This window comes from Amblyraja radiata, chromosome 3 (assembly GCF_010909765.2).
Source record: "Amblyraja radiata isolate CabotCenter1 chromosome 3, sAmbRad1.1.pri, whole genome shotgun sequence".
In the NCBI taxonomy this organism is placed as follows: domain Eukaryota; kingdom Metazoa; phylum Chordata; class Chondrichthyes; order Rajiformes; family Rajidae; genus Amblyraja; species Amblyraja radiata.
This window is the reverse complement of record NC_045958.1, coordinates 100419479-100440047: the sequence shown is the minus strand read 5'-3', so window position 1 is coordinate 100440047 and position 20569 is coordinate 100419479. Positions and strand designations below refer to the sequence as shown.

The 20569-nt window shown below is 44.5% G+C and overlaps 1 protein-coding gene across 7 annotated transcripts in view; it reads right to left on the bottom strand.

Annotated features, from left to right (window-relative positions):
- The window catches only part of epha5 (EPH receptor A5), a 313137-nt gene that overhangs the window by 216240 nt on the left and 76328 nt on the right, over positions 1-20569 (bottom strand). The window lies entirely within an intron of this gene.

Genomic DNA, 20569 nt, shown 5'->3' with positions numbered 1-20569 from the left:
CTAAATCACCAGCTCTGAAGAAACTGCCTCTGCTGAACCTGTCTTTGTCGTTTGATGGAGCTGACCCTTCTGCCACTGGAGGTCAGCACAATCACCCCCAAGGCTCACAATCGCTGCAGAAATCACCAGTGCTGCCAGTGGCAATTCTGCAAAATGATGGATTATTATTTTGCAGATTACGGAGGCCGGGAGGATTGCATTGCAGATGAGGGAAGCAGGTCGAAGCCTTCAGTCCAAATCAGATAACAGACTGGAATGTGAAACAGAATAAATAACTGTGGAATGAGGAAACCTTCATCTTTTTACGATGCCCGATAACTCTGGCAGGCACTGCACGCTCTCACTTGGGCGCCACGGTGGCGCAGCGGAATAGTTACTGCCACACAGCGCCAGAGACCCGGGCTCGATCCTGACTACGGGTGCTGTCTGTATGGAGTTTGTACGTTCTCCCCGTGTCCTGCATAGGTTTTCTCTGGGTGCTCCAGTTTTCTCCCACACTCCAAAGGCGTACAGGTTTGTAGGTTAATTGGCTTGGTAGTAAGTGTAAATTGTCCCTAGTGTGTGTAGGATAGTGTTAATGTACGGGGATCGTTGGTTGGTGCGGACTCGGTGGGCAGAAGGGCCTGCTTCCGCGCTGTATCTCTAAACTAAACTAAATTAAACCTCCTACAAGGCAAGGCTGGGTAGCCACAATGGCCATGATGCATCACCATTGATGCACGCTATGAATAGGAGAACAACATCACAACTACAGAGGTACCCACTGGTGACTAAGGTTGCCAACTTTCTCACTACCAAATAAGGGACAAAAGGTCAAAATATTAGGGACAAATTCCCGACGGCTATTCGTTGACCAACTCGGGCATGGCTGGGTGCATGATGAGTTGGCCCGGGTGCTGGACTGCACACAAAGCCCAGCCGTCGGGCCAGCTGAGGAGTTTCGGCCCAGCACCCCATCCAAAGATCGGCCAAGGTCCGAAGGTCAGACAGCTGGCCAGGCTGCCGACCAATGGGGCCAGGGACGAGGCACTGCTGCTGCACTACATGGGCTGCAGTACGTCGGGCCGGACGCGGTGCTCTGACCCAACAGTTCCCTCAACCCGAGTAGTAGCAGTCAAATACGGGACAAGGGCAGTCCCATATGGGACAAACCAATTTAGCCCAAAATACGGGATGTCCCGGTTAATACGGGACTGTTGGCAACCCTACCAACCCTGCCCTCTCAGTCTCTGAGGCCTACATCAGAACATTCGTCAAGAGTCATAGAGTCATAAAGTCATACAGCATGGGAACAGGGCCTTCGGCCCAACTTGCCCACACCGACCGACATGTCCCAGCTACACTAGTCCCACCTGCCCGCATTTGGTCCATACCCCTCCACATCTGTCTTATCCATGAAGAAGGTTTAAGAACCATTTAGACAGGTGCATGGATACGACAGGTTTAGAGGGATATATGGGCCAAATGCAGGCAGGTGGGACCTGTGTAAATGGGGCATGTTGGTCGGCGTGGGCAAGTTGAAGCAAAAAACCTGTTGACATGCTGTATGACTCCATGACTCAATGACTGAGGTGAATCCAGACCATTGTCCAACCCAGATGGCGTATCTAGCCAAGTGCTAAAGTCATGTATGGACCAACTGACTGGAGTATTCAAAAACATCTTCAACTCGAACTTCAAGTAACCCTTGCACCCTCTCTCTCCATCCCTTCCTCACCCAAGTTGAGTCTCGTTGTCTGTACTCGTTTCCACCCAGCCCACATCTAACAATGGCCGCTTTCCTTTATCATAGCTTTCATTCATTTGTTCTATATCTCTCTCTATCACCGTCTATATCTCTCGTTCCCCTGATTCTCCGTCTGACGAAGGGTCTCGACCCGGAACGTCACCCATTCCTTTTCTCCAGAGATGCTGCCTGTCCCGCTGTGATACTCCAGATTTTTGCTCCTGTCTTCAGTTTAAGCCAGCATCTGCAGTTCCTTCCTACACATCTTCAACCTTTCTCTTTTGTGGTCCAAGGTTTCCACCTGCTTCAAAAGGGCACCTATTGTACCAAGAAGAGACCGGTGACCTGCCAAAATGAATACCGTTCAGTATATCTCTTGCATCCACCGTAATAAAGTGCTTCCAGAGGTTAGCTATGGTGTAAAATCATCTCCTGTCTCAGAAATGACCTAGATCTGCTTTAATTAGTAGTCGTAGATAGTCTTCATCATAGTCGAAGGGAGGTCGAAGGGTGGTGCAAGGAGATCGAAGGAGGTCGTCTTCACTCTCCACTATTCGGTGACCAATTTTCCCAGATCTTATTGAAACAAATTCTTAAAGGATTGGACAGGCTAGATGCAGCATATAATCATGTAATCATGAAGCAGGCACAACTTGGGTCTCCACTTTCTTAGAAGTTTAAAAGGATTTGGCATGTCATTGAACAATCCAATAAGCTTCTCCAGATGCACTGGAGAAAGTATCCTGACTGGTTGCCTCATGTGTAGGAAGGAACTGCAGATGATGGTTTACTCCAGAGATGGACACAAAAAGCTGGAGTAACTCAGCGGGGCAGGCAGCGTCTCAGGATTCAAGGAATAGGTGACGTTTCGGGTCGAGACCCTTCAGCCCGAGACTAAGTAGCAATGTTACAAAATTTTGAGATTTAAAAAATCAAGTCTGTAATTTATCCCATCAGATAAAGCATAAAAATAAGTTTAATTTGACACCTAATTCACTTTCATATCTCAAGTATTTAAAAAGTTATGGCCATTTTCATACTCGGAAATGAGCATCTTGTTCCCTATTGATTTTCTATGGACATAACAAAAAAGTTGTGATCGTGAACAGTCAAAAGCCCATAACTTTCTTAAAAATTAAGAGAACTGAATGAAATTTTCAGTTATCATAGATTGAAGCATTCTGAAACAAATATAAAATAATCTTACTTGGATGACCTGAAATTAAAGCATATAATTAGTTAGTTACCTAATTGTAGCTAATTTCAGACTTCAATTACTAGATCTAAACATCTATCCATTTCTTAATAAATGATTAACATTTTTAAATAGCCTAAATGTCCAAATAATATTCACAAATAATTCACAATAAAACATGATTTTTAAATCTCATTTACATTAATTTATAGGCCAAATGGAAGGAATTCAGTGTTCAATTGCTGTAAATAAATGCCCATTTAAATCAGCTTTCCAGTGGGTCCCTGTGGAACGCGCTGGTTTAGAACGTTCACATTGCGGTAGATTTGTGCCCCAAATGCCCAGAAAAATACTGCGCGATATAATGGGCCCAAAATGAGCTACTCGCAATATTAAACTTTGTATAAAGGGATCTTTAGAAGCCCTTTTTAATGTAAAAATATACAACCTACCTTCTATGGTTTGCTTTATGAGACCCTGCGGTTGCTGGCGGTCGCGGGTTTAGAGATTGATTTTTAAACTACTATAACTATTATTCAAGGCCTTTAAACCTAATAATAGCTTTTGCGACGGGGTCTTCCAGCGATTTTTCGTTAATAATTAACTAGGCTGAACATCTTCGATTTGAACAGCCTAGAGAAAATCGCGTTTTAAACCCGCCCCCTCTAAACGGCGCCAACATCGCGCACACCCGCAGCGGCAGATTTTCAAAGACGCTTCAGGTAGGCTTTGCAACATACCTAGACTAAGGGGAGAGGGAAACGAGAGATATAGGAGGTTCATAGAACAAATGAACGAAAGATAAGCAAAAAGCGACAATGATCAAGTAAAGGTGGTGCCCTCAATAGTCCATTATTGGCTGTGGGGAAGGTGATTCTCACCTCATGGCCTGGTGCAGCAATTCCAATGCATAGGAATGCAAGAGGCTGTGGAGGGTGGTGGGCTCAACCTTGGTCCATCATGGATCCTCCCCACCATCAAAAGCATCAACATGAGGCACTGACTCAGGAAGAAGCCATCCATAATCAATAATCCACACCAACCGGGCCATGCCCTCTTCTCACTGCTACCATCGAGCAAGAGGTACAGCAACCTGTAGTCCCACACCATAAAGTACAGGAACAGGGCAGGATGGTGGTGCAGCGGTAGAGTTGCTGCCTTATGCCCCTGTCCGACTTAGGCAACCTGAACGGAAACCTCTGGAGACTTTGCGCCCCACCCAAGGTTTCCGTGCGGTTCCCGGAGGTTCCCGGAGGTTTTTGTCAGTCTCCCTACCTGCTTCCACTACCTGCAACCTCCAGCAACCACTTGCAACCTCCAGGAACCGCACAAAAACCTTGGGTGGGGCGCAAAGTCTCCAAAGGTTTCCGTTCAGGTTTCCTAAGTGGGACAGTGTTACAGTGCCAGAGAACCGGGTTAGATCCTGACTACGGGTCTGTCTGTACGGAGTTCGTACGTTCGACCTGTGACCCTGTGATGTGTTTTCCCCGGATGCTCCGGTTTCCTCCAACACTCCAAAGGCGTACAGGTGTGTAGGTTCATTAGTTTGGCAAAAATTGTAAGTTGTCCATGATATGTGTAGGATAGTATAAGTGTGCGGGGTCGCTGGTTGGTATGGACTCGGTGGGCCGAAGGGCCTGTTGCTGCACTGCATCTCTAAAGTAAAGCAACTAAACTGCTTAATTACAACCATCAGATTCTTGATTCGACCTGTACAACTCTAATGCTACCTCAGCAGTGAACTACGGACTACCATGGACTTATTTTTCCAATTGTCTTTTGCATTGACGTCTTGTTTTTTGCGCAGTCTTATTTCAATTGTCTTGTAGAATTTATGTACAGCTTATATCTAATTTATGATTTTGTGTGTTTGAGTCTATATGCGTTTAATGTCTCTGCAAGTAAAGGGGCTGTCCCACTTGGGCGACCTAATTGGCAAGTTTAGAAGAGTTTGATAAAATGACATGTTGAAGACTATGTAGAAGACCTCTTTTGACCTCCTTCGACTATGTTGAAGACCAGCTTCGACTAGCTACGACTAGCTACGACTAACTTCGGGAAAATTGGACACCGAATAGTGGAGAGTGAAGACGATCTCCTTCGACCTCCCTTCGACTATGATGAAGACTATCTACGACTACCTTCGACTACCCTCGATTATCTATGACTAACATGCCAACCTACTACGACTAAACCTACGAGTAAAAAAAGTATCGATTTTTTCCATGGCGACCTTTTTTTACTCGCGGGCATTTTTTAACATATTGAAAAAAACGCCGCGACCTAGCTGAGGCCTCGAGTACGCGGAGACCACTCTCGAGCATGAAGGAGAGTTACGAAGATCTCCTACGACCTTGTGTCGACCATGCTGCGAGAATGAGTCGAGGGCAAACTCGCCAGAACTTGCGGATTAGGTCACCCAAGTGGGGCAGGACCTTAAGATTTTGCATTGTGCCTATACTTCACGTACAATAAACTTCACAACTTGACATGATGTGTCGGAAGGAACTGCAGATGCTGGTTTAAACCGAAAATAGTCACAAAAAGCTGGAGTAACTCAGCGGGGCAGGCAGCATCTCTGGAGAGATGGAATGGGTGACGTTTCGGGTCTGGAGAATGGTCTTGACCCGAAACTTCACCCATTCCTTCTCTCCAGAGAAGCTGCCTGTCCCTGTGAGTTACTCCAGCTTTTTGTGTCAATCTTCGGTTTGACATGATATCCATCAACTTAAAATAAATAAAACAAAATCATATCCATATGACATATTATACACCAGTTACTCAATAATGCTTCAGGTACTTTAAAATAACCATAGTGATACATAGTCATTTAGTGATAGAGTCATAGACTCATACAGCACATAAATAGGCCCTTCGGCCCAAATTGCACATGCCAACAATAATGCCCCATCCATATTAGCCCCACCTGCCTATGTTTGGCCCTTATCCCCCTAAACCTTAAATCCATGTGCAGGAAGGAACTGCAGATGCTGATTAGTACCGAAGATAGGCACAAAATGCTGCAGAAACACAATGGGTCAGGCAGCATCTCTGGAGATAAAGAATAGGTGACGTTTCGGGTAGGAACCCTTCCTCAGACATGTAAATCCATATACCCGTGCAAAACCAACAGGAACACGTAACATTAACTATATAACTCTCTGAATTGTGTATTGTTGCTGTATATGTTGTTTTTGTTTCATGCTTGTTTAATTGTAAGGTGTCCTTGAGAGTCCTGAAAGGCGCCCATAAATAAAATGTATTATTATTATTATTATTATTATTAACTACATAAGCTTGAGCGTGTATACATGTTTACAGTAATATATTTTTTAAATTGAGTCTTCCATTCCTAAAACTGCCTGCACACAAAGAGACTTTACACGAGCTGCTTTTTGAGTTTACGGCTGCATACGTAAACTCAAAGTGCAGAATGTGGGAAAGGAATTTCTGGCACCTGGTGGGTGCTTCAATGCAGCTAGAGGCCCTTCATATACATGATCAGTGGCAAATCTACATTCAGCATTATAGAAGAGTAGAGAAGCAGAAAATCTTGATTTGTGTGCCTATTGATACCCTTACCCCCGCTAAATCGTCAGGAATGCTATGCGGTTAGACAGGCACTTCACATCTTCATGGATCAGAATAAAATCTGTGGCGGAATGTTCCAATCATTCGCAATTTGTGCTAATTATCCAACAACTCAATTCCAAAATCCTCCATTATCCTCTTAGAAAGAAAGGGATCCTTTCAATACTTTGTAGACTACCCCTGACCAATTATTCTGTGGCGGGGTGAATGCATCGTGCATAGTAGTCTTATCAAATTATGTTTGACATTCCTGATAGCTGTGGTTGTCAGGTATAAAAATAGAGAGAGATCACACATTTCTCACACCAGCCACGGCACCGAGATCAGGCAGTTTTCTACATTTCCCCCCCCCCACTCTAATCCTGAGAGACTGCGCTGAACTACATTCACAGCAGTCGGTGGAGGCTTACCGTCCTTAAGGCATTTAAGTGGCTGGAAGAAACTTCCAATTAGCAGCGGCTGGCCTTGTCAATCATCGCTGGGCTGGAAACGTCAAAACCTCCCCTCATTCAGTCACAGACTGTCTCAATTAGTCAACAACTCACTTTACATCGGAGGTGCAGGATAAGGCAAGTTGCGAACTTTCCTATTTCCGGATTTACCCCCCATTTGGAATGGAATATTTTGTTGTCACATGTGACAAGGCACGGTGAAATTCTTTACTTGCACACCCAAGGTATTTTCATTGCATCTGTCTGCAGTAGGAACAGTAGTTTGCCTGGTTCAACATTGATAAAAACACATAACTATTATATATTTTCTAATGTGGCAGACAAATTGGAAATGCTCCCTATCTGTATTTCAGTGAGTAATCTGGCCTCAATAAGCTTAGGAACATGGGAGGAGACCAGGAGCCCTCGAGCATATTTCTATTGTCATGTAGATCCTGACTGATCTGCATTTCAACTTCACCCATGCTCCTTTGCTTCATCAGCTCTCATACCATTGTTGGACAAAAATCTTTCACGGTGTTTTGTCATTCTATTCTGAACAAGTCACATCAGCGTGGTGGCCCACCGGTTGAGTTGCGGCAGAGCTGCTGCCTTGCAGCGCCAGAGACCCGGGTTCGATCCTGACTGCGGGTGCTGTCTGTACAGAGTTTGCATGTTCTCCCCCGTGACCACGTGGGTTTTCGCCGGGCGCTCCGGTTTCCTCCCGCATTGCAAAGACGTCCAGGTTTGTAGGTTAATTGGCTTCGGTAAAAATTGTAAGTTGTCCATGATGTGTGTAGGATAGTATAAGTGTGCGGGGTTGCTGGTCGGTGTGGACTCGGTGGGCCGAAGGACCTGTTGCTGCACTGCATCTCTAAAGTAAAGTAACTGAACTGCTTAACTACGACCTTCAGGTTCTTGACTCGACCTGTACAACTCTAATACTACCTCAGCAGCGAACTACGGACTTCCTTGTGCAAAACCATGGAGTTGTAAAAATTGTAAATTGTCCCTAGAGCGCACGATAGTGGGAGCGCTGGTAGGCATGGAGTCGATGGGCTGAAGGGCCTGTTTCTGCACTGCATCTCCAAACTAAACACACTTAGGTGAGATGTCCTCTGGAACAACTGCAGTCCACGTGTTGAGGCTACCATTACAGTGCAGTTGGATGGGGAGATCCATGTTTTTAGCCATGTGGTAACAAACGAACTGTGATGTATTCCCAGGTTCGGAAGCTATATGATTTGGAGGGAATCACATACTCTACTGACCTCGTTTCTCGAGGAGACCGAGGGTGAAGATTTGGGAGGTGCTGCCAATGAGATCTTGGTGAGTTGCTGTCATACTCACAAATACAAAACAGGGGATAAAAAGCTTAGTTTAGAGATACAGCATGGAAACAGTCTCTTCTGCCCACGGAGTCCACACTGACCATCGATCGCCCATTCATACCAGTTTTATGTTATCCCACTTTCCCATCCACTCCCAACACATTAAGGGCAATTTACAGAGGCTAAAGAACCTACAGACCTGCACATCTTTGGGATATGGGAGAAAACCAGATTGCTCAGAGGAAAGCTGTTCAGTCACAGGGAGAACGTGATAACTCCACACAATAAGCACCTGAGGTCAGAATCGAACCCGGATCACTGGCGCTGTGAGGCAGCAGCTGTGCCACCCACACCACCACCCTGACATTAATTGCAACTGTAACTTTCTGCGGAATAATAGAACATTTAATTCTCCATTTGATGGGATCATGGGCGATCTTTGGCTTAATTCCATTTAACCCCTTCAATTCCATGTCCCCTAATACTTTTGCTTATTAAATATCTATCATCCTCATAGTTAAAATTAATATTGACCCGATATCAGTTGTCAATCACAAAAGAGAGTTCCAAACCAGTGCAAACTTTTAGAGGTAAAAATCGTTACCAATTTGGTTGCTCTAAGGAGCCACAAGAAACTGCAGATGTGGGAACTGTGAGCAAAATGCTCACAAAAGTGCTGGAGGAACTCAGTGGGTCAGCAATCGTCCAGGGAGGTAATGGACATGCTCCTTCTCAGGTCAGGCCTCAAGATCTTTGCTCCCCAGCCCTTGGAAAAAGTCATGGTCATAGAGTGATACAGCGTGGAAACAGTCCCTTCGGCCCAACTCGTCCAAACCAACCAACGTGTCCCAGCTACACGAGCCTCACCTGCCTGCATTTGGCCCATATCCCACGAAACCTGTCCTGTCCATTTACCTGTCCAAATGTTTCTTAAACATTGCCATAGTACCCGCCTCAACAACCTCCTATGGCAGCTTGTTCCATACACCCACCACCCTTCAGTTGACCGAATATTCCCCTTTAACATCATGCCAGGAACCTCGCACGATACCGCTGGCGCATAGGTGAAGGATGCTAAGTGCTACGCTGAACAATTGCACTTTTAAATGCTCACTTTATGCGACATTCAGCAGAGATACGGCGGCATAATCCACCAGGGTAGAAGTTATCATTATTTAGCTGCCTGTGGAATTGCATTAGCATATCTCTGAAAATGTTAGGTATCGAGGGAAGGCCGCAAAGGGATCACCTCAGCTGGGTCTGCGCTGGATTAGGAAACCAGCACTTCACGGAGCTTTCCGCAGGGGGACATGTTGGGAAATGGAGCCGCATATTTAATAATGTTAATATCTCTGCCCTTCTCCAATGCAGAAATATTGAAAAAGCCCTGTCCCACTGTACGAGTTCATTCAAGAGCTCTCCCGAGTTTAAAAAAAAAAATCAAACTCGTGGTAAGCACGTAGAATGAACGTAGCGGGTATGTCGGAGCTCGGGGACGTCTCTTAGCGGCTCGTAACGCTAACGGCAGGTACTCGGGAAACGCGGTAAGCTCGGGAAGACTCGTGAAGATTTTTCAACATGCGCATTGTGCAAGATGAAACATTCTGGCTTTCCAGACACATCCGAGTCAACGCGGTAAAAAATATCTTGGCCCCTTCATAAACAAAAAACCCAAAGCATTTACACTCCACGGATTTAAAATAAACGTGGGATTGCGTCTGGAATTTGCCTGCAAGAGGTGAACGGACGGACTCTCTTTCCAGCGTACAATCAAATGCCTGATCACTGACTGCAGTACCAAGAGGAGAAACCCCTCTCGGTCAGGGGGATTTCTGAGCGTTACAATGTTTGACGTTTGCACATGCTTGACTGGTTTTCTAAAATGATTCCATTTACTCAGCCGTGTCTGTTCCCTGCCTTCTCTATTCAATAAATGCCACCCAGACGTGGAGTATTGACTCAACAAAAGGAAACAGCAGAATAAACCTGAGTATAGGTTAATGAACTGGTAATAGTAGTTTATTTAATCTCTCCCCCTCCCCCTCTCCCCCTCTCCCCCTCTCCCTCCCTCTCCCTCTGTATATATCCTGTGTAGAAAAGAACTGCAGATGCTGGTTTAAATCATAGGTAGACACAAAATGCTGGAATAACTCTGCGGAACAGGCAGCATCCCTGGAGAGAAGGAATGGGTGACGTTTCGGGTCGATACCCTTCCTTTCAGTGCTACAATTTTTGGACCACTTTACTCACCATTGCCCTGTGGTATGCTGTATCAAAGTTTCGTTCAGATTGATGTTATATTTACAAGTTATCTGAAGAAGGGTCTCGACCCGAAACGTCGCCCATTCCTTCTCTCCAGAGATGCTTCCTGTCCCGCTGAGTTACTCCAGCATTTTGTGTCTGTATACATATCCTGTTGTTTTACTGTAAACACTTGATCGGCAATGGGATTACCGTTCCAAATATTGAGTACAAGATCAAGAAACAATTAATTTCTCAATCGTTTCATTTATTCACACATTCACACTAATTCAGGTACAAATATAATTGGCTCCTGGTAGCTCCAGCCTCTTGTAAACTGGATTTGTTTCATTCTGTAACCATCTCCACAGCCTTCTTGCCTTCCATCTCCTGAACACTCTTCTCAAACCATTCCCAAACTGGTCCTTGATAATATTCCCTGAACCTTCAGCTTCAGTTTAGTTTAATGTCACGTGTACCGAGGTGCAGTGAAAAGCTTTTGTTGCGTCCAACCAGCGGAAACACATCACCGAACTAATCCCGCCCTCCTCACATCATCCCAAGATTCCTGCCAGTTCAGCCCCATTTCACCAGCATGGTTTGGGAAATCGGAGCACCTGGGAAAAAACCACACAGTCACAGTGGGAACATACAAACTCCGTACAGACAGCACCCGCAGTTAGGATCGAACCTGAGTCTCCGGCGCTGTGGGGCAGCAACTTACCATTGTTCCACCGTGCTGCCCACTCGACTCTCGAGTTTAGAAGAGTGTAGCAACCTGAGATGCTGCAGGCTGTCAAAGGCTCGCAGGGTAGTCGTGAAAGGCAGTGAGTGGAGTGAGTGATCGAGAGCAATGCTGAATGCAGCAGCTAGGAAGCTTGGCTACAGGATTAATGCAGGGTCTGAAGAAGCGTCTCGACCAGAAACGTCTCCCATTGCTTCTCTCCAGAGATGCTGCCTGTCCCCCTGAGTTACTCCAGCATTTTGTGTCCATTCTCGGATTAATGCAGGGGTTGTTCATGAGCATCAAGGCAGATCAACATGAACCCACCACCTGTTTGCATCAAGCAATTTGGGTTCAGCAGTCAACAAACAATTTGCACCGTACCGAAAAAACAGAGACAACTTTGTCCTGCAGACGAATTGTATGTGCTCGAAAATTGAGATTTTTGCTTCCCAACCTACAATTATAAATTTGCGATCTCCAGTTATTATTAATCAACGCTCAATTCAACAATGTCCCACCCCTATTCTCCACACAATGCACAGTGAAACACACTCATCCCCAGCTCCATGAGCGGCCAACTATTTAATACATTTGTGACAATGAGAAAATGGGCTGGGAATATAACTTGGCGCGGGTAATAATTTACCAAAAGATAATAAATTACAAACATCTACTAGCTGCTTATTAAATATTCATTCATCTTTGCAATTCCGCGACGGGAACTAATAATGTGCGCGTTACCTCCTGATGACGTTCAGTTTTTCGTATTACAGAGCGAGATGTTTAAAAATAAATCAATAATATTGACTAAACATTTGGAGGAAATAAAATCTAACTCCTGAAGATGATAATGTATGAGTTTTGAATTTTCCAACTAAGTAACACCCCTCCCCCACCACACTCTGGTGCCCACCTATTTCTTCCAGTATCCTGACCCTCTTTCTTCCCCCTGCCCCTTCACTTCTACAATTCTCCCTTTGTCTTTACATTTCACTCCTCATCTCTTGTTCATCTCTAGCCTTTGTCTACCTATCTACCTAATCAAACCCCTCTCCCCTGCATCCCTATAATCCCCAGACCAGGCTTTGGCCTGCTCCCACCTCTTTTCCAGTTTTATCTACCCCACCCCCCCCAACCTACTGCAATCAGTCTGAAGAAGAATCCTGACCTAAATTGTCCAAAGATGGTGCCTGACCCGCTGAGTTACTCCAGCACTTTGTGTTTCGCTCAAAATTCCAGTCTCTGAAAGACAATACATGATTACAATCGAGCCATTTACAGTGTATAGATGCATGATAAGGGAATAACGTTTAGTGCAAGGTAAGTCCGATCAAGGATTGTGCGCGGGTCACCAATAAGGTAGATAGTAGATCAGCACTGCTCTCTAGTTGTGGTAGGATGGTTCAGTTGCCTGATAACAGCTGGGAAGAAATTGTCCCTGAATCTGGAGATGCGAGTTTTCACACTTCTATATCTTTTGCCTGATGGTAGAGGGGAGAAGAGGGAGTGGCCAGGGTGCAACTCGTCCTTGATTATGTTGCTGGCCTTGCCGAGGCAGCGTAAGGTATATATTGAGTCAATGGAAGGGAGGTTGGTTTGTGCGATGGTCTGGGCTGCATCCACTGTACAAGTTTCTTTAAACAGAACATCTTTTGTTGAAAAGATCTGTTGAAACGTTTTTGATTAGTACGGGTGTCGGGGTTATGGGGAGAGGTCAGGAGAATGGGGTTGAGAGGGAGAGATAGATCAGCCATGATTGAATGGAGGAGTAGATTACATGGGCCGAACGGCCTGAATCTCCTTCTATCACTTATGGACTTATGAAAATTGTTCTCTATAGATAGGAGTGCGTGTTTAAGAAACAATAATTAGTTTACATATTAATGTGACCTATAGTTTATTGTCACCCAAATGGAAAAGAATAATAACTGCAGTAATATCAAGTTTGTGACACTGCTCCACATATTTTTGGTTGCTCTACAAGGGTGAACTTAACGATTTTAAACATCCTGAAATTCTGTACGACGCTACAGATATTGAAGATTTTTTATGTTTGAAAAAAATCAGCAAATCCGGGTAAAACTGTGCAAAGTTAACATTTCATGTCAATAACCTTTTGGAAAGGTTAATCCCCTGAAAAGTTAATACTGTTTCCTTCCCAAACAGATACTGCCGTCCTAATAGATATTTCTGGTATTTTCTGCATTTATTTCTGATTTCCAATATCTGTGGTGTGGTGCTTTTGCGGTCCTTGCTGATCCAATTTTAGTTTAGTTTAGTTTAGAGATACAGTGCCGAAACTGGCCCATCAGCCCACAGAGCCCACGCCAACCAGCCATCCCCACATATTAACACTAGCCTGCACACCCTAGGAACAATTTTGACATTTTTAAACCAAACCAATTAACCTATAAAACTGTACATGCTTGTCCTGTGGGAGGAAACCGAAGATTTTAGAGAAAACCCACGCAGGTCATGGGGAGAATGTACAAACTCCGTACAGACAAGCGCCCACAGTCAGGATCGAACCCGGGTCTCGGGCGCTGTAAGGCAGTAACTCTACCGCTGCGCCACCAGGTGCCTCCCTGTTGTTGTTTTGTACTTTCCCAGAACTGAATCTTAAGTATTTTAACCCAAAGAGAACAGAAAAATAAGGATTTTCTTCTGGAACTTAACATTATTAATTGCATTAACAGCGAACAAACGAATTAATGCCATAAAGAATGATTTGTGAACACAGATTAATAGCATCTCATATCACAGCGTCTATATACCAACGTGGCACAAATAGAATCCTTAAATCTTCACCCCTGAAAGATGCGAGTCATTTGACTGAGAAACATACATTTTTCATGAGAGAAGTTAGTGTATTTTTGACCTTTGCAACATTACTGCAAATTACATTGCTGCGGGGTGCAAGGTAATTGAATGATCCAAGGAAATATATTGCCCTATTCATTTCTTATTAAGATTAAACCATTAAATATTACCGAGAATTATTTATTCGTAAACTTAAAAAGACAAATAGGATGAACAAAAGGCTTGCATGCCTGCATCTTGCAGGCTGTGAAATTAGAGGCTGTCCATGCATAGACTTTGGTACTGCTGGGACATCTTTCGCTTAGTTCAGTTTAGAGATACAGCGCGGCAACAGACCCTTCAGCCCACCGAGTCCGTGCCGACCAGTGATCCCCACGCGCTGCCCTACACACACACACACGCACACACGCGCACACGCGCACACGCGCACACACACACATGAGGGACAATTTACATTTATACCAAGCCAAATAACCTACAAACCTGTACGTCTTTGGAGTGTGGTAGGAAAACGAAGATCTTGGACTAAACCCACGCAGGTCACGGGGAGAACGTATAAACTACGTACAGACAGCGCCTGTAATCGGGATCGAACCCGGGTCTCTGGTGCTATAAGGCAGCAACTCTACCGCTGCGCCACCGTGCTCCACTAAATCAGGAAATTTATATCATAAATGAATGTGATCTGCCATCGAGTCAAGCAAAATGGATCTTTAACAAATGAAAATTTTAGACTCATCGTATTTAACTTTAATGACGGAATATAACGAGATGACGAGATGAGAAAAACATTTTTCACACAGAGAGTGGTGAATCTCTGGAACTCTCTGCCACAGAGGGTAGTTGAGGCCAGTTCATTGGCTATATTTAAGAGGGAGTTAGATGTGGCCCTTGTGGCTAAAGGGATCAGGGGGTATGGAGAGAAGGCAGGTACGGGATACTGAGCTGGATGATCAGCCATGATCAGATTGAATGGCGGTGCAGGCTCGAAGGGCCGAATGGCCTACTCCTGCACCTATTTTCTATGTATCTATAATCAGACAAGGCTCTAATAATTTGAGCATCTTTTACTTAATATAAAACTGCCAGTACTCGGCGTCAACTCCCAAACAACAGAAGATCACGTGATTACATTAACCATTCTTGCAGAGGGTGGCGTATCTCGGGAGTTTACGACCCTGGAGGGTTGTGGAGGCTGTATTGTTGAAGGCATTTAACAAGGCACTCCGTGGATTGTCACCTTGTCATGGTGGAGAAGCTTGTGTGGATCTGAGATCCTAAGAGCGATGCCGTCCGGAGCTATGCTCCTGGTAGGGCCACCAATGGCGGTAAGGTCGAGGGGGAGGACTCTGACAAAGAACAATCCAACCAAGACCTTAACGGTGGAGCAGGCGGAGGACGATGGCTGACTTTAGTGGAGCGTCACACCAGCTGGGAAGGCGGATGAAGGCTGCAGCAGAAAAGGGTCTCCGGTCGTCTTGGATTCCATGCCACTGGATCCTGACCCAGATCTGTCAAGGACTGTGGGGTGGCTGTCTGTGCACCAGTCTCCCCACGTTAAACAAAGTCACGCACCGGCGTCCTCCATGAGAGGACAGTCATACTCATCTCGAGTGACCGCCGATGATGATTTAACAAGGAGTCGGAACATTTTAGATTAAACCAGGGAATCGAGCATTGTGCACAATTGGCACAGGGACCTACAACGGATTAGCCATGATCATACTGGATGGTGGCATAAGGCTAAACTAACTAACATTTCACCTAGGCAGCAGTAGGAATATTGATTTCTCGTACTTCAAATAACCCTTGCTTCCCCTCTCTCCCCGTCCCTCCCCCACCCTAGTCGTCGATTCAAGATTCAAGAGAGTTTATTGTCATGTGTCCCAGAAAGGACAATGAAATTCTTGCTTTGCTTCAGCGCAACAGAATATTGTAGGCATGACTACAGAACAGATCAGTGTGTCCATATTGTATAATCCATTATATAAATATATACACACTTGGATAAATAAACAGATAAAGTGCAAATATACAGATCTATTAATGTTCAGAGTGGGATGTAAGCAGAAGCCTACACATGGCGCATCCCGGGCAATGCTGACGTCAGAATCTGTACCACAGTGACTGACTGAAGTAGCCAATTCTGCAACCACCGAGCGTCAACTGTCACAGACTGACCGGAAAGACGTGATATGGAAGATGGCCGGACACGAGGAAGAAGAATGTTCAGAGTTTTGTTTGCGTTAAGTTAAATAGTCTGATGGCTGTGGGGAAGTAGGTATTCCTGAACCTGGACGTTGCAGTCTTCAGGCTCCTATACCTTCTACCTGAAGGCAGCGGGGAAATGAGTGTGTGGTTAGGATGATGTGGCCAGGATGGTGGTACTAGTTTCACTATCGTCCTGTTAAGTTTCACTGTCTGTAGAACTCATTATCACTTTCCCCACAGCCAACATGGATCATCTTTCCTGAATCATTGTTGCTTTTTGCATATCTTTCTTTCATTTGTTCTATGTACCATCTATATCTCTGTTTCTCTTTCTCCTTACTCTCAGTCTGAAGAAGGGTCTCGACCTGACAAAATATGTGCTAAAAATGTCTGGATCATCCACTTCCTTGCTACAATTACCTCCATTTAAACAACAGCAGCAACGTAAAAGACTGAATAATATCGGTCAATTAATGTAATTAGTGGAGTGTCATGCAAGTGTGTACCAAGAACTGAATAGTTTATAGACACAAAAACCTGGACTAACTCAGCGGGACAGACAGCATCTCTGGAGAAAAGGAATAGGCGACCCGAAAAATCACCCATTCCTTCTCTCCAGAGATGTTGTCTGTCTCACTGAGTTAGACACAAAAACTGGTGTATCTTCTGAATAGTTTATGCTTGTTCAATGCTGATAAAACATAAAAAACAACTGGGGAGTGATTTACCACCGACTGGAGCAAAACAATTCCCTTACAAATGAAAATCTGTTCTCACATGCATTTAGACTTAATGACAGAATATAATCAATGTTCTAATAATTTCAGCATCTTTTACTTTTATTGCTGTTTCACCGTAGTCACAAGAACTATACGAATGCTTGATGTTCCAGGTTTAATTGTTTAATATATTAAATATTTTACATCGATTGAAGCAATACGTCCCTTACAAATTAAAGTGTATGTTCCCACAGTTTTTAGACCGAATGGCAGAACGTAATCAATGTTCTAATAATTTCAGCGTCTTTTACTCTTTATTACTGTTACGGCTTACTCACAACTATCAGAATGCTTGATGTTCCAGCTTTAATAGTTCACACCTACAGTTTACTGATGGAAAACAAATCCTCTGATTTTAAAAGATTCTGAGTTTTAAATAACGAAAATAGGTCATTCAGAATCAATGGCATAACGTCTCAATGATTAAAGGCAAGCTTAAGATTTAGGGTGGCACAGTGGAGCTACCTTGCAGTGCCAGAGACCCAGGTTCAATCCTGCCTACAGTTGTACTGTCTGTACGGAGTTTACGTTCCCCCTGTGACCGCATGCTCTTTCTCCGGGTGCTCCAGTTTCCTCACACACTCCAAAAAAGTGCAGGCTTGTAGGTTCATTGGCTTTGGTGAAATTGTAAAATTGTCCCAATGTGTGTAGGATAGTGTTAGCGTACGGGGTGATTGCTGATCGGCGCGGATCCCGGTGGGCCGAAGATCCTGTTTCCGCGCTGTATCTCTGAAGTAAACTAAACTATTTCAATCTGTTTTTAAGTGTGTTTGTTTTGTGGGGCTCTGACACATTTACTTAGAAGCTAATTTTTATTAGATCGTGTAATATTATATATCAAATGAGATAATCCTGCAAGCCTGCGCTCCACGAAAAAACAGACTCACAGACTGAAAGTCGGTCAATTGAAATCACAGTACTTTAGCCACATCTTTGAACTGCACTCCTTTCGAAAGAGTGTCCATGGGGTATCAAAAAAATCATTACTTACTCTTTTTATAACCATACTACTGCTGTGTGTAATAATATACTGCCAATTATCACTGCCATAATCAATTCAAAGATTGGGATAAGGATGTGTAATGGTTTTGTTCCTGAACTATTTAACCAAACCCTGAGCTATTAAGCTGCAGAAAGATGATAGATTGAATATGGAAAAAAATAAGTGACACTGAGATATTCTCAGCGACAGAGACCGTGAACACAGAATGGTGAACAGTACAGCACAGAAAAAGGCCCTTCGGCCCATAATGTCTAGGCTGGACATGATGCCAAGCCAAATTAATCTTCTCAGCCAGCATCTGATCCATATCTCTCCATTCACTATATATCTGTGTTGCTAACCAAAAGCCTCTGATATGCCACTATCATATTTGCCTCCACCACCATCCCAGGCAGCATAGATCCTTTAAACCTTGTCCCTCTCACCTTAGGAGTAGATCATACAAGTGATAGGAGTAGAATTAGGCCATTCAGCCCATCAAGCCTACTCCACCAGTCCATCATGGCTGATCTATCTCTCCCTCCTAACCCGTTCTCCTGCCTTCTCCCCAAAATCTCTGATACCCGACAGAAACCTGTGCCCTCCAGTTCTTTTTAAATTTTCATGATTTAATAGTAATTAATGTGTTTTAATAACACACATTATTTATTATTTTCTTATCAGAAATTACCTAGTTTGTAATTATGTTTTCGTCCGATCCGTAGAGTCCTAGTCATACATCACGGAAACAGGCCCTTCAGCCCACTTTTCCCATGCTAATCAAGATGCCCCATCTATATTAGTCCCACGTTCTACGTTTGACCCAAAGATAGGCACAAAATAGGCGCGAAACGTCACCCATTCCTTCTCTCCAGGGATGCTGCCTGTCCCGCTGAGTTACTCCAGCATTTTGTGTCTATCTTCGATTTAAACCAGCATCTGCAGTTCTTTCCCACACACCATGTTTGACTCGTATCCCTCTGAACCATTTCTATCCGTACACCTGTCCAAATGTGCTTTTTTCCCCCCAATTGTTTATTTTGGTGAATTGATGAAGGGTTTGAGTGTAGACGTCTGAGCGATCAGATGTCTGTGTGCGAAAACAACATCATCCCAAGGCTGCTGCAGATTGCACTTCATACGAGCTGAACTGAAGAAGGATCTAAAATTACAGCCACTTGACTCTCAGAAGATGCCGTGCCAAATGCACTTGTGAACAAAGAGCATCAGAAGCACATAGGAGAGAGGTGCCAGCAGCCTCTGGCAAGCTCGGGCGCTGTGCCATTCTGCTTTATAGTCACTTCCTGACCCCTCTCACTAATCAATGCCTGAACAACACCATGCAAACAGTACGCACAGAAGCCAAGCTCTGACACGGTGTGTCCCTGGAGGCAGCCTGAGGGAACGCATTCTTTTTATATCACCCGCTAATTTCATGCTGCACTGAACGGCACTGAACTGAAAGAGGTACATTCAGAGTTTAGAGATGCAGCACAGAAAGAAGCGGGCCCTTCGGCCCACAGAGCCCCTGCTAACCATTGATCTGTAAGAGGGGGTGTTACAGGACTCCCATCGGAGAGAAGAGGTGAACTTTGTTTTATTGTCTATTGTCGCACTATTGTCTTGTGTTTTTCCACAAACAGTAGATCTACTCAATAACCACAAGTCTGTAGCCTCTTTTTGCTCTGGTATTTTATTTCATTCACATGTTGAAACTATAATGTTTTATTCTTAATGTTTAATGTTTTATGTGTCATTCTTAATTGTTTACTGTATGTTGTGTTGTTACTTGCAGGCAGAGCACCTACGCAAATTCCTTGTACGTGTACATACCTGGCCAATAAACTTTTTCACTCATTCATAAACTTCTTAATTCCTTCATTCATTCAACTTCTTAAAAGTAGCCGTACCTTGAGGACCTCTTTGTCGTGGAGCAGCCTCTTGAGTCTCACAAGATGCTGTGCCAAATGCACTTGTGAACAAACTGTGAAGACCTATGAACACATCTTGTCGTCACCAGCCATCGATCCCAACCCGTTCACAATAGTGTCTTTGCTATCCCGCTCTCACACCCATTCCAGCCATACTGACTGCAATTTTTCCAGAGGGCCAAATGACCTGCAAACCCGCACCTCTTTGGGATGTGGGAGGAGACCAGTGTACCCGCAAGAAAACCCACCGCAGTCACGGGGAGAAGGTGCAAACTCCACGCACAGACAGATCACACACTCCATACACATAGATCAGCCATGATCTTATTGAATGGTGGTGCTGGTTGGAAGGGCCAAATGGCCTGCTCCCACACCTATTGTGTTATGGTTTCTATGTTTCACCCGAGGACAAGATCGAACCTGGATCTCTGGCTCACTGAGATAGCTGCTCTACCAGCCATGTCACTGCGCTACCCATAGAGTTGCTGCCTTGCAGCGGTTGCAGCGCCGGAGACCCGGGTTCGATCCCAACTACAGGTGCTGTCTGCCATCTCCCCCTGACCTGCGTGGGTTTTCTCCAAGATCTTCGGTTTCCTCCCACACT